At 36.6% G+C, this 15,554-nt stretch overlaps 1 pseudogene; it reads right to left on the minus strand.

Annotated features, from left to right (window-relative positions):
- Positions 1-828: 828 nt before the first annotated feature.
- Positions 829-15,460, minus strand: LOC109220588 (annotated as a pseudogene).
- Positions 15,461-15,554: the final 94 nt, after the last annotated feature.

The following is a 15,554-nucleotide window of genomic DNA, read 5'->3' on the forward strand; positions in this document are numbered from 1 at the left end:
TTAATTTATTATGCATGCCAATTTAGTTTTACTATTGATTTGTTATTTTACATTTTCGTCAAACACTTTAATAATTAGATTTCTATATTATATATACCACATATATTTATATAGCCATGCATAAGAGCAATTTATATATATACATACACATACGGTTTACAAGAAATTGCCCTAAATAAAAAAAATTAAAAAAAAAAAGCCCGGAAATAAAAAAAGCCCGTTAGGCCCGCTAAGCCCACGAGCCCGGCCCATTTAGCCCAGGACCATATGGGCTTAGGCCCGTCACGGGCTGGTCCTACCCGTTGAGCCCACGAAGCCCGGGACCGCCAGAGCCCGGGACCGCTAAGCCCGGGCCCGTTTAGCCCAGCCCGTTTAGCCCATTTAGGCCCGGGCCCGGGCCCACATACAGCCTTAATTATACCAGTGGGAACTTATCTTGCTTCCAATTTTCTGCCCGAGTGTAGAATGCGAAGTGTGAAACGTGTGATCTTCATTCTTACCTTGACCTTTCTAAACATGATGAACGACACCTCCTGTAAATCAATTCGAGAATTCTCATTACATCTAATAATACCATTTTTCACTTCATTGGCTAAATGCAATAAAGAGATTGCTTTTATGGTTAGTCCTTTATTATTTTACGAACAAAATTGCTCGTTGGATTATGACAACATAATGCAGCGAAATTGAAGGTACAAATTAAAATTGGCTATATTGACCAATGTCTGCCAATTCGGTTACTGATGAAAGGTCACCCAATGTAAAACGTTCTAGCATTTTACCAGCATTGGAATTGCAATCTGATACCTCATATACAGACATTCGTGAAATGTGAAGTTTAACCTTGAACAATTTCATTTCACCAGGAATTTTTACTATTATTCACACAAGAGTGGATGGTTTGGTCTCGCAGAGCATTAATATTTACATTTGCATTAGAATACAAAAATGCAACCCCTAAAAGGGCTGGATTTAGCAATAATTTAAGATATAGCAAAATTTGAAGAGGGGGGGGGGGGGGGGGGTGGCACATCTTTACCATCTTCACCATCTCAGGTTGGAACATCTCTTCAATTCCGGTTTATGAATATCCTTCTTGGAGACGCTCAAAATGCCACCTTGTTCTTCCACCTTTTCTATGAGAAGTTTTAGCAGAGGCACGCTTGACAGTGTAACGCATGAACCTACCATTATCAACTTCTTCTGTTCAATCAAAAGAGCAAGTACATTATTCTATATAATCTGAGTAACTTCATAAGGTCTCAAATAGAGCAAAATTTTCAGTCAAATGTCTCAAGGAACAGTATCTAAACCTTAGCACGTGTAAGAGCCACGTTAATCCTGTGCCAGTCTCCAAGCAATGAAGAAACATAGTTTCTTGGATTTTCACTTGACCTTACGAAGGATAGCAGAATGCAATCTTTATCCCTTCCCTGCAAAGAGTAGATTACATTAGAACAATTAGGGAATGTACCGATCTCTTAGTCCTTTCTACCTAATTAATCAAGTAATTTGATGTAACTGCAAGACCACCATGAGCCACAGAAAATGATTCTAAAAGCAAACAATCGTGTAGATTGGATCATTCGTGAATTGCCAAACGAGCTTCGTGGGGCTAATAGATGGCATATATAATCTTAAACGGTTGAGGATAGATAACGAACAACTGGACAAGGACTTAGGGCTTTTTTCTAGGCAAAGTCAGGTGAACATAAGTGTCTCTGAAGTAGCATTGTGAGATGCGAGGGATTAGACTTCTTGTTCTGGGCTAGGGTATTGAGAAGTTTTAGGCTTCTTGAACTTCTGTTTCAGAAACGGAAAGCCAACCATTTTTCTGCTCTCTACTTCCAGCTGGCATTCAGGACCCTATAGTTCAAAACCGTACTAGGTCGCCTATGTGTGTAGTTGACAATTACAAACGTGTCAGAGAATAAGCATAGACAGATATATTTCTAGTAAGGCTGGTCAAGTGATTTCCTTTCCCCTTCTACTACCCTGCCAAAAAGGAGCTGTCTTTTTTAAAAATAAGAAAAGTTGCAAATTTAAGATGTTTTTCAAGGATGTATTACATCAACATATATTACCTGGTATTTATCAATGATATGTATCTCCACTGATGTGGAAACAGATTGCCGGATAAGATCTGCCTGAGAGTTGTAGGGTGTAATGATGCCTATATCTTCCTCCAATATACCTCTGCTCAACAACCTAGGCACTATCTGTAGGCCAAAATCATTATACAGAAATTGCAGCTTAATATATTTCTTGTGATCCGATGCCAATGGTCATTAACATTCATGGAAGAAGCAAGAGGCAGTCATACCTCAGCAATGATATTTGCTTCCATTGGGTTATTACAGCTTTACGGTCATTTGTTTCAAATGCAAGCAACAAATCTAGTCTGGAAAAACAGATAAGCCAACAGCTTAGGACAAGAACGTTTAAACTGCATTTGACAAGCCTGCATAATTTGATTTGAGATGGAAATTTGCCTGACCTGTGTTTATAAAGACGACAGGTCTGTCTGGATTCAAAGCCTGTCAAGACAGATCATACCAGGTTATTTCACAGAATAAGACGACAAGCAGTTGGGGTATTAACCCTCACAATTCATACAACATATTTTTCTGGAAGGAATATAACTGCTTAAGATGAGATCATCCTTGTCAGATAATGATCACACCAAGTAACTGCACTAAATTTCTCCCTTGTAAAATTTCTCCTACTGTTTTCCTACATTCCCATCACTACCTTTGTATACAAAGTTGAACTCCTCCTTGTCAGTTATGTACAACTTTGTATGAATCATTACTATGGTAAGAATCATCCTTTCTAAGGACCTTTAAGATTGTGCAATGAGAAACTTTGGACAGCAGGTAGACAAATTATACTTTTTGAAACACAAGAGATCAACCAACAATTCGATCTCATTAATACAAGGGTAGTGAAGAACATGTGTTTAGGCTATTCTGTTTTTGACTTTTTCCTCAGTAGTCTAAACCTATTAGATCAACCAATAAAAAACCTCAGAATTCACAAGTAGTAGAGCTTCAGTTAGAAACTGGATTTTTCTATTTTCTCGAGGGTCCGGACAGAAAAGAACGGACAGGCAAAAGATGTCTTATATTGTGTCTAGTTACCAGACGGAAACACTAAAAACTAAAAAGTGCACTAGGTTTTACATGACACCTCTTTAATTTGAGTGCATATACCTAAATAAGTACATCGAAAAAGTATATATAAATGAAAGCGTAAATCACTCTAAGATGAAAAAGCATCACTGTGGTTATGACATGAAAATATGAGCAGACTTGCTCCTTGAGAAGCAAGTAGAAAGTGCAGATTTGAGTGGTTTATTGCCGGAATTAACTTTGCGGAAATGAACCAGCAGCTCAAACGTTTAACTTATATACAGGGAAGAACTTATGAGTGCTCAAAAAATGGACAAGTTTCACCAGGCGTATCGTCCATCCAGGCATCAATCTCTTTATAGAAGGTGCAGTTCTCTATAGTTTGGAATATATAGAATAAAGTAGTATCATACTTGGAAGCGACATCTATTTTCCATCCTAAGATCATTTTTTCTAGCTGGGCAGGCCTCTTATGTTTGGATCATTACTAAAATAAAGCAGCATTGTACTTAGAAGCAATGTAATCACTGACTTTATCCACGTAGGTCCAGATGGCAATGCTGTGTACTTGATTTTGGCTTTTTCTACTTGAGAAGAACCACATCGCAATCTGTGACCATATATCAAGGCATTTGATAATTCCATTATGGCTGCACACATGCGGTACTGCAAGTTGTAGCATAGTAGTGGCAACTATATTAACCCAAACGAACTTCAGAGGTGGAAAGAAACATCTTATTGAAATTTGAAGATACCTGGCTTTGCAAAGCACAAATTGCTTGGGGATGAGCTTCTGAGAGTCTGCAGAACAGGCTTACTGCCATTCCATTTTCTCTAGCCTCTGCACTCTAATATGGAAACAGTTCGAAGTTTTGGTATCACAAGTTACACAAGCATTGGAGCTCAACGCAGAGAGAATCAAGATTACCTGGACGAGTGGTGGTAATTGGTAATGATCCCCAACTAGAACAAATTTTGATGCAAATGTCAATGGTCCCAATGATACCTGGATTGTAAATCTAATATTGTCATTTGTTTTTCAAGTAAGGACTTGTCATCTGGTGACAAATGTAGTTCATAAAAATAACTAGCTCTAAAAACACAGAAACGGAAAATCAAAAGAGATTGTTTTGGGGGTAAGGAATTTAAGGCTGCACAACAAAAGCCTATTATTTAAGTGGCTTTGGAGATATAACGATGAAAGCAGTAGGTTATGGAAACAACTCATAGATGTCAAACATGGCAGGAAGGATTTTTGGACTCCTCATGCAGTCCAATCCTCTTCCAAAGGGAGACTTTGGAGCACTATCAGTAATCTATGGAATGTAGTCAGTTTGTAAAGTTGAAGCTGGGGAATGGTAAAAATATCCAATTCTGGACTGGTGCATGGATGGGGAATGAAAGTCTCAAATCAAAATTTCCAGTTTTATATCGCTGCTTCTCTGACAAGAACGGGAAGGTAGCAGGCTTTTACTCAAGTAATGGCTGGCAGTTGATCTTCAGGAGGGGCCTTAATGACTGGGAAGTAGATTAATTCGCTCAGTTAATGCAATTGCTGGACAGTGTCAGTTTGGAGGGCAATAGGAGAGATTCAATGATTTGGGCAGCAAGTAATGATGGGAAATTCATAGTTAGCAGAGGTTATACTCTTTTACAGAAGCAACAAGGGAGGTATGAATCTGATTGGCCATGGAAAGCAATAAGGAAATCAAAAGCTCCTGTTAAAGTAGCATGTTTTGGGTGGGTGGCAGCAAAGGAAGCTTGTTTAAGTCAGGATAATCTACAGAAGAGAGGAACTATTTTAATTAATAGATGCTATATGTGTGAAGGAGAATTAGAAACAGTTGATCATCTCCTCATTCATTGCAAAGTGGCAAGACAGTGTTGGGAGCTATTCCTTGGTTTGTATGGTATCAAATGGGTTATACCACAAAATGTATTAAGTCTGCTGGAGACATGGTAACATCAACAAGTAGCAAGAAGTCAGCAGGCAGTGTGGAGAACAATCCCCCTGTGTCTTATGGACAACATGGTTGGAGAGAAACAGAGTTCTTTGAAGGGATAAGACAGCATGTATCCGGATTAAAAATAGATGTCTTTTGAATTTGTTTTTTTTGGTGTAAAAGGAGTGTTATTGAAAATCTAGAATAATACAAAGATTTCTTGGAGGAGATAGCTGGTTTGTAGTTGATAAGTATTATGGCAGTTTTTGGTCTGGTGTAACTCTACCATCTTGGTACCTTCTTTAATAAAACTTTACCTTATCAAAAAAATACAAACATTGTTAATTGAGATATATAGAACAATTGCAATCAGCAATAGCAACTTTGACAAGTTTAACCTCATTCAAGACCTCTATTCAACAAAATGTTCAAATGCTTCACTACAACATAAACTATAGAAACTTACCGGCGACGTAGTTTGTCCGGCTTCATCCATGATACACACATCAAATCTCTTGTTTGAAAGCAATGGGCTAGTTATCCCCAAACACGTAACAGCAACAACTTTGCTTTGCTCTATCCTTTGCTTTATCTCTTCAAGACCATGAGTGTCCATCACTGTAAGAGAAAGTCCAGCAGTAAATTAGTATTCTGTGGGCCAATCATGAAGCAAACTCTTTGACAAAGTTACCAGAAACCAACTTGATAAGCAATTCTCTCGAACTTCCTCGTGTACAACCTCATATCTTCCAATACGAATAAAATCTATACCCTGCAACAGTATATATGTTAGTCCCAATGTCCACTGAAGTGGTAATGCAGTAGGATTTGTATGTAAATGTAAAAGCACTACATTACTTGTGTCTTGTGGTTGGCAGTGCCAATCAGCAGAAGCATACCAGAGAATGAAAGCACTAGGAAAAATAAATGATACTCCGTAATATGTAGGTGAAGCATGTCGAAAAATCATTCCTAGCAGGACATTTCAGAAAATCATGCCCTTAGAGGAAGAAGAAAAGAGAGATTTTCCTCGATAACGCTTACATGTCAGTCAATCAGCTTCATTTTACTTGCAGAGAGGCTGCATATAGTTGAATATCTAAATGGATAAAAAGAAGGATCTTTAACTTGATACATTTATACACGAAGAGGTAGTTGCGTTATTTTTTACCTTAGAAATCAGCAGGCTCTGGATTTGATCTAAATGTATGTTAGGACAAGGATTATAAGGATAGAATTTTGGTTTTCTGCCATGAAGCTAATAGATTAGATTTGTTTGCCCCTTCGCCTAAGCCCCACTAACATATATCCGAATAGCTTGTCTACTAATTCATCAACAGCTTAACAGCGCTATCTAAAACTTTTCATGGTGAGACCAAGTTATACATGATCTACAATATGGAGGAATCAAATTTCGAAGTAAATGACTTGTGTTTATCAATTTGGACTCAAGATATCCCTTGTTTAGAATTTCTGATAGGCATTTGTTAGTTTTCCTTGAAAATGCTTCAAGTTACAAAACAGTTTAAACTTTAAAGGTTGTTATTAATTATATATTTTAAAAATACAGGTTTAGGGTTTATATTTAACAGTTGAATGCCTAAGTTTGAGTTGTTCTTTCTACAAGATTGCACTGAGTTAAGCTGAACAGCTATAATCTATTCCCTTATCCATTAAATAGCTAGACATTCGCATTTTGAATGTCTTCTTTTATTAAATTAAAAGTCAATGAATCATACGTCACGCCTTACAAGTAGTGAAGTATAGAGCACCTTGGTTGGTCATTGACCAATGGGAAGAACGTGATAAAAAAAACGAAGAATTTCGCATCTAAAAAGGTCTTCCACCCTTTTTAAAGGGATATCCAATTCCTTGATGGTCCTTCAACCCGTTACTCCATGCGAGAGCACATACTTCCAGCAGAGCTTCAAATGGCAGGTGGAGATCCTCCTTAACGCCCATTCACTAACCACATTACGTATGCAACAAATTCTCACAAGTGGGGGAAGGGATTTCAATGAATGTGACAATTTGGTGATTCAAAAAGGATTTTATTCGATGGAGTCACCACCAAGCAGCTTTATGCTGGAATTTATTTCAGGAGTTTGGAGGTAGTAAAATAAAAAATGTATGTAGCTTCTAAATGATCGAAGGATAAAGAGGAAATTAATGATGTAATACTAATACCAGTAGAAGCAGCTAGGGAATGTAGTTGCCATAGTAGGCCCTTCTTAAATCAACCAGTTTCATCTAATGCTACACATCAACTCCTATGCGTACCTTGCACCGAATATAGATTTCTTCAGTTTGCTAAATCTAGCTTTCCCAAGACTATTTAAAGCAAGAATTTTATACTATGTTGACACCAGTTCCACAGCTTATACCTTCTAAGTTTTTGAGATACAGCATAGTAGTTAAATAAAGATCAAAACAATAAGTTTCTAATAGAAGCATCAAGGATGGAGATGACCTGAGCCTTCAGTTTGAGAAGCAGATTATCAACAGCTGAGTTTGTATAGGAGGTAAGCAAAATGGATGAACCTCTCATCAACAGCGCCTTCACAGCATAGACCATAGTGGATGTTTTGCCTGTCCCTGGCATTCCTAGTATCAGCACATAATCCTTTGCCGTAAGTATCTGCAGTAATGACAATTATAAATGATGCTGTTCTGATAATTCACAATACAATTCTGACAGTTTGATATGGCTGAGAGTTCTGACAACTCGAATGCTGTAAGTTTTGCTTTGTATCTGGTTTATCCAATTAAGATTCTGATAATTCACAATGCTTCTGATTTGCAGGTGCAGATATAAACCCAATTATAGAGAGTTTCAATAACTCTTCACCTTAAGTATGGCTCGGCGCTGATCGTCATTCAAGTTTTTCTCCGACCAAATGTATGGGATGGCGGGGTCTTGACTAAATTGACATCCACTATCAAACCTAGGCACCTGCAGAATTTCACAGGTAAGATTTTCTTCTCATTCATTAAAGAGGGCTGTGGCTGAGGAGCTGCAAATCAAATTTCATACATAAGTAGAGCATTCACCTCCAGATCAACTGTCATCTTCCTCAGATGAGAACTCTGCTCATTTTGCAGAAATAGTTGTATGAGGTTGAATCTTCAAAATCAAAGCAGGAGCAAATTACGCTTGGACAAATATATGTACTTCAGGTGGAGATAATAACACATGAAAAAATTTGAATACCTCATAATTGCAAATGAACCCATAAGCTCATCTTTATGAATTCGCCACAACTGCTGATGAAGATCTTGTGCCTGTGAAGTCCGGCTGCTACCTGGAAGCCTTAAGCGTTTGGAAAGAGATACCTAAATTATGAAAGCAAATATTACAAGTTAAAATCTGCGCAGGCTTTTTCCTTTTACATATTATTGGACCCAAAATCAAAAGGAGTACCCAGGGCATTTTATATTCCAAACTTGTTAATTAGTGCCAGAATTATCATAAAGAATTAGACAAATCCACAAATATTTTTTTTTTAAAATCAAAGACATACAAGGGAATGTAGCCTGGCTCACTTCAGAATGAGTGACAATGGACCTCTACTACTTGAAAACAATGCAAAATCTTGTATAGATATAGATATATTAACAAAAGAATGCTTTAGCCCTAGCTAAATACAGTAAGCTTAAACACTAGTATGCTTTAGTTGTAATTATTTCTTAAGACGAACACTGGTTTAGAAGACTTCCGTGTATGGACTTCTTTAACTTTTCATTTTGGAAAATGCTTTCCAGGTCCTGAAGTAGTTTTTCTTTTGAAAGTGGGATAAAAAGGAAGAGCCATGTGAAGCTTTAGTTTTGTTAATGGTCAGGGCTCTTGTTCTGTTTTGTCTCAACAAATCAAACTATTTCATTCTTATATCATCTACTTATATAGTTTGGAGCTACCTTATCTATTAAAGAAAGGCAAAAGCTTTTCAGCTGTTGAAAGGGACCAAAGTGAGATCTAACAACATTAACAAAGATAATTGGCAGACGAGAAATATAAGTTTCCTACTTTTCATTGGAACAAATGAGATTATTTGAAAAGTTCGGGTTGCTCCACCTAAGGAGAATGAAAAGAAGGAACTGAAACTAAGTTATATCCGTGCATTCTAGGCATTTTGCAGCAATGACAAACACTATAAAGTAATAACTCCTTGCATTGAAGGATTATTACCAAATAAAGATCTAATACTCACCGAGATGCGAGAGCAACTCATATCTACAACAACTCCAGTAGCTATTAGTATACCACCAGGTTCAGTGCTCAATATCTGAATAGTTTAAAATTTATATTGTCGTACCGTCAATTGCTCATGACCATGAATAGAACCAAACATACAGCGCTTATAAGACAGCACTTTCAATTCAAATGATCACAACTCATACACTACTCTGAGCTGAAAGTGCAGGAACGAAACAAACAATTCAGCTATTGAGAGGCTCAACAAAACTAGAAATTACTCTATTTGCAGGCAACTTATACAAACATAAGCCATGGCCCAAGATAAATCAGAAATTACGCCATTTTTTAAGAAAATATTGACTATTATTCTGCTTTTTGTTATTGAATAGTGAGAACTCCCTGTCCTCTATGAGCTTCACGAAGCCTAGCGGTCCCAAACCCAAGTAAAGCCCGAGGGTTTGACGCTAGTAGAGAATTACTAAATTTGTGGGATGATCCCAGAGCCACCAAGGCATGTGTTCTTAGATAGAGTGGAATGAATAAGAGGATTCCTGTAGCTGACCACAACTAATTCAGGATCAAGGCATAGTTGATTCATCGAATTCTAAGAAGCTTCATTACTTCACCAAAATAACTAACTGAACCATTAGTTCAAGCCATCCGATTACTATATTTCACAGGGACAGGATCATGCAGTTTGCTATAGATGCATATAACTGCTCTGTCTCACTACTGTTCTCTTGGAGGCAAGCAGATCATGTTACACCTATGGACAAGTAATTCTTGCTTCAGCTGATTGCTGTGAAAATAGAACATTCAGGAGTGCATAAAACAAAAAGAATATGAGAAAGAAGAATACCACATAATCCCCATTCCTAAGTGAGGATTCAAACTTTTTCATAGGAAAATTATAACTATTAAGAGCATCTCCATCCTGTTGGTGAGTGCCCAAGGAAGTCCAATCTCGATGTACAAAGTGATAAGTAAATTGATTTCCTTTGCAAAAGTTTGTTGGTGTGGTTCGTTCAAGGACAAGAGAAGATAAGGAGCGTAAAGGTCATTCTTTGAACTTTGTGAACTCCAAATTTCTTTCTTTACAACCTGGAAAAAAAAATTAACAAGCAAAGAGATATTCAATTGCCATGAAGTGATTTCTTAATTTACAGTCGACAATGTATTGTACCTCAACTTCTTTAGCCTCCAAGTCAATCAACTGATCCCATTTTTGAAGAAAATTAGTATGTACATTTGTCAGATGGCTAACAAGTGAATCAAACACACCACCCAAACCACTACCTTCTGTGGTGCCAACGTATGCCTATGAAAATTTTCAGGATCCAGTAGTATAAGCTTTTAATTTCAACAAAGTCCCAATAATATTGAATATTGATGTTACCCATAATATGATATATAAGCACAATTAAGATGAGAATAAGTATTCAGGCATACACCAAGAAAAGATGGCTGATTTTCATGTCAACATTGATTAGGCTCATATGGAAAACATGAATGTTGATTTATCATCCCCATTATTCTACCCATTTAGTAACAAAAAAGGAAGCAATTGCTGCTCATTCCAAATATGTTCCTTTAGTCCTTTCCACATTGCACACTGCAAAATGCTGACTCCTCATCATTAGGCAAATTGATTCGTATTCAGAAAAGCCATTAGATTGCCTTGATTACATGTCTAGCTTCTTAGGCGCGCACCCAGTTTTGGCACCTTTGTCAAGAAAACTAAGACCTGACATAATTAGAATTCTAACATAGATGTTATAAATGCAATCTTTTTCCTCAATTCAGGTTCCAAATAAGTACTAGTTGTAGCATAAATGTTAAAGTTTACAGTCTTTTGATATATTTCAGGAATCAGGCCTAATACTAGTATTCTAAACATGGCATTTGAGGCAATAACTTTCTCTTGATTGTTAAGTGCCCCTTCTTCTATCAGCAAGCACCTATGTTACTTTAACCACATGAACAGGTTTTTCTAGGAGAAGGAACTACAGTGCGTGTAAGCATATTACCTCTGTATATTTATTTTGATGAAGATACCTCTGTATATTTATCACATGCACATTCGCCAACCAAAGGATTTAGTTACTGACTTCAACAACTAAACTCCCTTCCTTTCTTCTATAGATGGTTTATCATAAGTTTCTCAGTATTTCGATCATTTTGAAAGGAGAACATTTTCTTAGCATGCAGAGGTAAAGATGCTAAAATGTTTTAGGATTGAAAACAGAGTAAACAGGGAAGCCCCTTTAACCAATTATTTTGAAAATATATATACGTAAAAGAGTACAATGGATGCTTGTCACTATGAAGACCCTGAGAACTTCTCAAATTACCTTATGATAAATGGTACAGACATTGAGGTGTCGACAGGCTCTGCACATATTTGGACTCTGCATCAAAAGAAAGAAGTCACCAGAATAATAAGTTAATAATATCTAGAAGATTTTGTTAAATGAGTTCCTCTTGGTCAGGTAATAAGCTAATTTAAGTTTTCTGATTACTTTTATGGTGTTTACTCATAATTAAGGCAATAAATGATTGTGGCCTGGGATAGTGGTGGAAGATGACAACCATGCTTAGGTCTCTACAGGAAGAACTAGTATTCAATACTAATTATGAAGGTGTTCTCGGAATGAACTACACTTAACGGGCAAAACATTCACCTCTATGAAGACGACCAAACCGGGGGGGGGGGGAATATATTTCAGTAGAGATTTTTACGTGGTACCAGAGAGAATAGGTTACAGAATACAATTAAGAGCCTTTTAACCTTAACAATTTCTATAAACTTACAGGACTGTGAAAGAACAGAATATAATAAAAGGACACAAGGAAATGCGGGATAACCCTGAATGCTTAGTGGACAACATGCCATTATGTGGAACCTGATCAGCCACATATTCAATGACTAGATAGTATTAATGCAAAATATTAAGTTCTAGCAAACACTATCTGTATTTAACCCAAGTATAACAGGATGAGACGGAGATACCTTACCTGTAACATTGGTGGCAGTTGTTGAGTTATAGTGGTCTTGAGAAGATCATTTGCAAGTTCATTACGGCGCATTATTAGGCCAACCAAGTCAGATCTTCGAACAGTTATTCCCTTGAAAAATGAAGTGTAATTTAGAAGGTTGCAAAGAAAAAAGAAAGAAAAGCAATCTTTAAAATTCTTACAGATGCTAGTTTTCACCTACTTATCAAAATCAAATGCTTGATTTTACCTGCGTCTGATCTGTATGCAGATAATACAGGAGACCATGTCCAATATGCTGCGAGTATCTAATTAAGAGAAAAATAGATGGCAATGAGATGAATCTATGAAGAAGAACTAAAAGAAAATCTATATGGCAGTACAGCATATGCCAACAGTAGGTGAATACTTATGCAAATAGGCAGGGTTCGGTGCACCTTTCTGACATAAGAAGGGTATACAGCATCACTTGAGCATTATGTTCCATAGATGTCTGCAGAATGTAATGCCAATGATAACCTAGAGGTTAGGTGCCTAGCAAGAACGTATAAAGTGGAAAATTATCATCACTTCACAACTAAGTGATACTATTTTGCAAATTCTCAAACAAAACTTGCCTGTCCATTTGTTGCCTTCCCAGTTTTAAATTCGAGAGGCATAATCATCTCATTATATTTACTGGTGTTGAATTTTACATTTACTCGCAAGGATGCATCAATCATGCCTTTCAACCCATATTTTGGGGCCCATGCCATTTCTTCAATATCAAGTACCTATATTTAAGGACATCCAAAATGAAAAGAATATAAACACAGGGAGGATAGACAGACTGGACAGGGTGAACCATGTTATATGCATTTTCAAAACAATTATAGGTGAACATATGTTCTTGACATGTAAGTAATGTTTCTCCTTTGTTTTCCAGCAAAGAAGGGTTTGTCATGTAGATAATGCTAGAAAGCATCAGTAGTTTTGCATCATGTTGCAGGTTATTCTCCTTTAAGACAAATAAAAAACTGTTCAATATCCAGTCAAAAGACTCAAAACTAATAAATCAGGCATAATCTTGGTTAAAGAAAGCAGTCAAAGTGCATATAGCTAACTGAACTGAAGCACAAATCCTGTAAACCACTTGGGGAGTGTAATATTAGTTAAATGTCAGAATAACATGTTCCATTGGTTGCTCATTACTAGACATCCTCTATCAATCTCCTACCATAAACTTTATAACACAATTTATATCTGATGTCCCATAACTCATCAATTAATAATGAACCTTTTCTTTTAAAAAAATCTTAACGTTATACTTTAGGAGGACAATTTACATGTACTTTCATACTCCAGTTGCGACACTACAGTATAGTAGATAGAGTGTGAATTAAATTTCAATTTGAGGTTGCTGTGCGGAAAGCTTGTCGATTACTTCTTATTTTTTCATCACAAATCATAAATATAAAAGGAAACTAATGTTAGAGATAAATGTGTTAATGCTCATTTAACACGGTTCCTAACGATCATCCTGATGTGGTTAATGCTTTGTATATCAGAAATATTTGCAACATATGATTTTGAGAACTAACAAAGTTCGTATCTCAAGATTATTAAATTATTCAAGATGGATAGCCTTAAAAGATATTGATTGCAAGTATTAAGTATTAACTCAAGCCTGCATTACCAAGAAAGATAGAAGGAGGTTCCTTACTTCAGATACTTTAATCTTCTTAACTCCATCTTCACTTCCAAAATCAATACTTGGGCCTTCTGAAACCTAACATAAGTTAAGCTCATAAATATGTTAGGTAAACAAAGAGAGAAATTATAACAATGTGGGAAACAAATGTGAGAATGGGCACAAATCATAATCAGGATGTACTGAGAATCAAACACAAAGAACTAGCCACCAACGAAGTAGAAAATAATGGAAATGGCAAAAGGACAAGTGTTGCCTATGTTACGTATCCTTCAAAAAAAAAAAACACTGCACCAAAGTCAATCCAAATTGATAAGGGCATGGGTGTGAGATACCACCGCACTTGGTTAATTCACCTAGGCTGCATTGGCTACAACTATGGTATGGCTGAGAAGCATAGGTTGGCTGTGTTTTTGGTTTCAAATTTTGGGTTTTACATAAGTATTCAGATAAAGTATTCTGAAAAATTGTAATTGCATGTGATATACTTATGGAATAAAAGCTTAGATATTTAAAGCAATTTATTTGTATTTGTTTTTGTCGGATGATCTTTCAAATGAATTAGTCATATAAATATATATGTTATACTATACATTTATTAGTGGTATCTCAGCACCCGTACTGACCACATTTTCTAGTTCCCCAATCCTAAGATTTAGGTGATGACATATCATACTTCTAGATCCGCACCCATACAACCACACATGTATCCATCTATCACACATTTTGGTTGACGTGACTAAGAGGAGGACTAGCCTATGTACAAAGAATTTGGAACATAGTACTTTGGAGATGGCTCTAACTATGCTTTCTTTAGGTACCATATCCTTTTTATTTTTCAATTGTTTCATTTGGGTTTTACAAGTGTTAGCACAAAAATTGTAAACAATCCATAAACCATCACCTTTCTGAAAGAAAAAAAAAAAGACATGTTCTTGATAGGGCTGCATGCTTTGTTGAACAAAGTAGCCTGATGTAATCCAAGTCTAACAAGGAGTTCACACCATTCAAAAGTTTCAAAATCACAATCCCACCTTTCCAGCTTAGTTACTAATGGCCTCAAGATAGTGTTTAACAACAATTCAGTCTTAATAAAATATGTAGCCATTTACCTCTGAATATTGGAAGGAACGTATCCAATTCAGCAATTTTGGAATTGCCTCAATCAATGTCTTGTGAGTATCATTTTCATCAACTGCAATTACCACAAGTTTGAGAAGTTTCAGCATTGAAAGGAATGGACAGCTTAAGTGCTTTGTTGTAGACTTGTCGTTGAGAATCATCTTCCCAGGACTTCTAAGAAAGCATTTTCCAGATGGCCAACGTAATAATTACGACTTCACAAAGTAGCAATTGGGAGAAACTTATGTTCCTCACCTCCACATGCATATAGGCTCTCAAGACTTTTCTGGAGCACTATCCTTGCAGAATCCTCCAAGAATTCTTGTGTAGGAGACTCTCTGATCAGACCAGCCTGGCAAAAAGCGTCAGTCGCTTTCAATGGCATAGTTTATAGTACATGCAAAGCAGTGAAAATTTAAACTATGATAATAAAATGTGCCTATGGCCATAGAAAGCAGAAATTTTCATCCGTAAAACCT

This window comes from Nicotiana attenuata, unplaced genomic scaffold (genome assembly GCF_001879085.1).
Source record: "Nicotiana attenuata strain UT unplaced genomic scaffold, NIATTr2, whole genome shotgun sequence".
NCBI lineage: Eukaryota > Viridiplantae > Streptophyta > Magnoliopsida > Solanales > Solanaceae > Nicotiana > Nicotiana attenuata.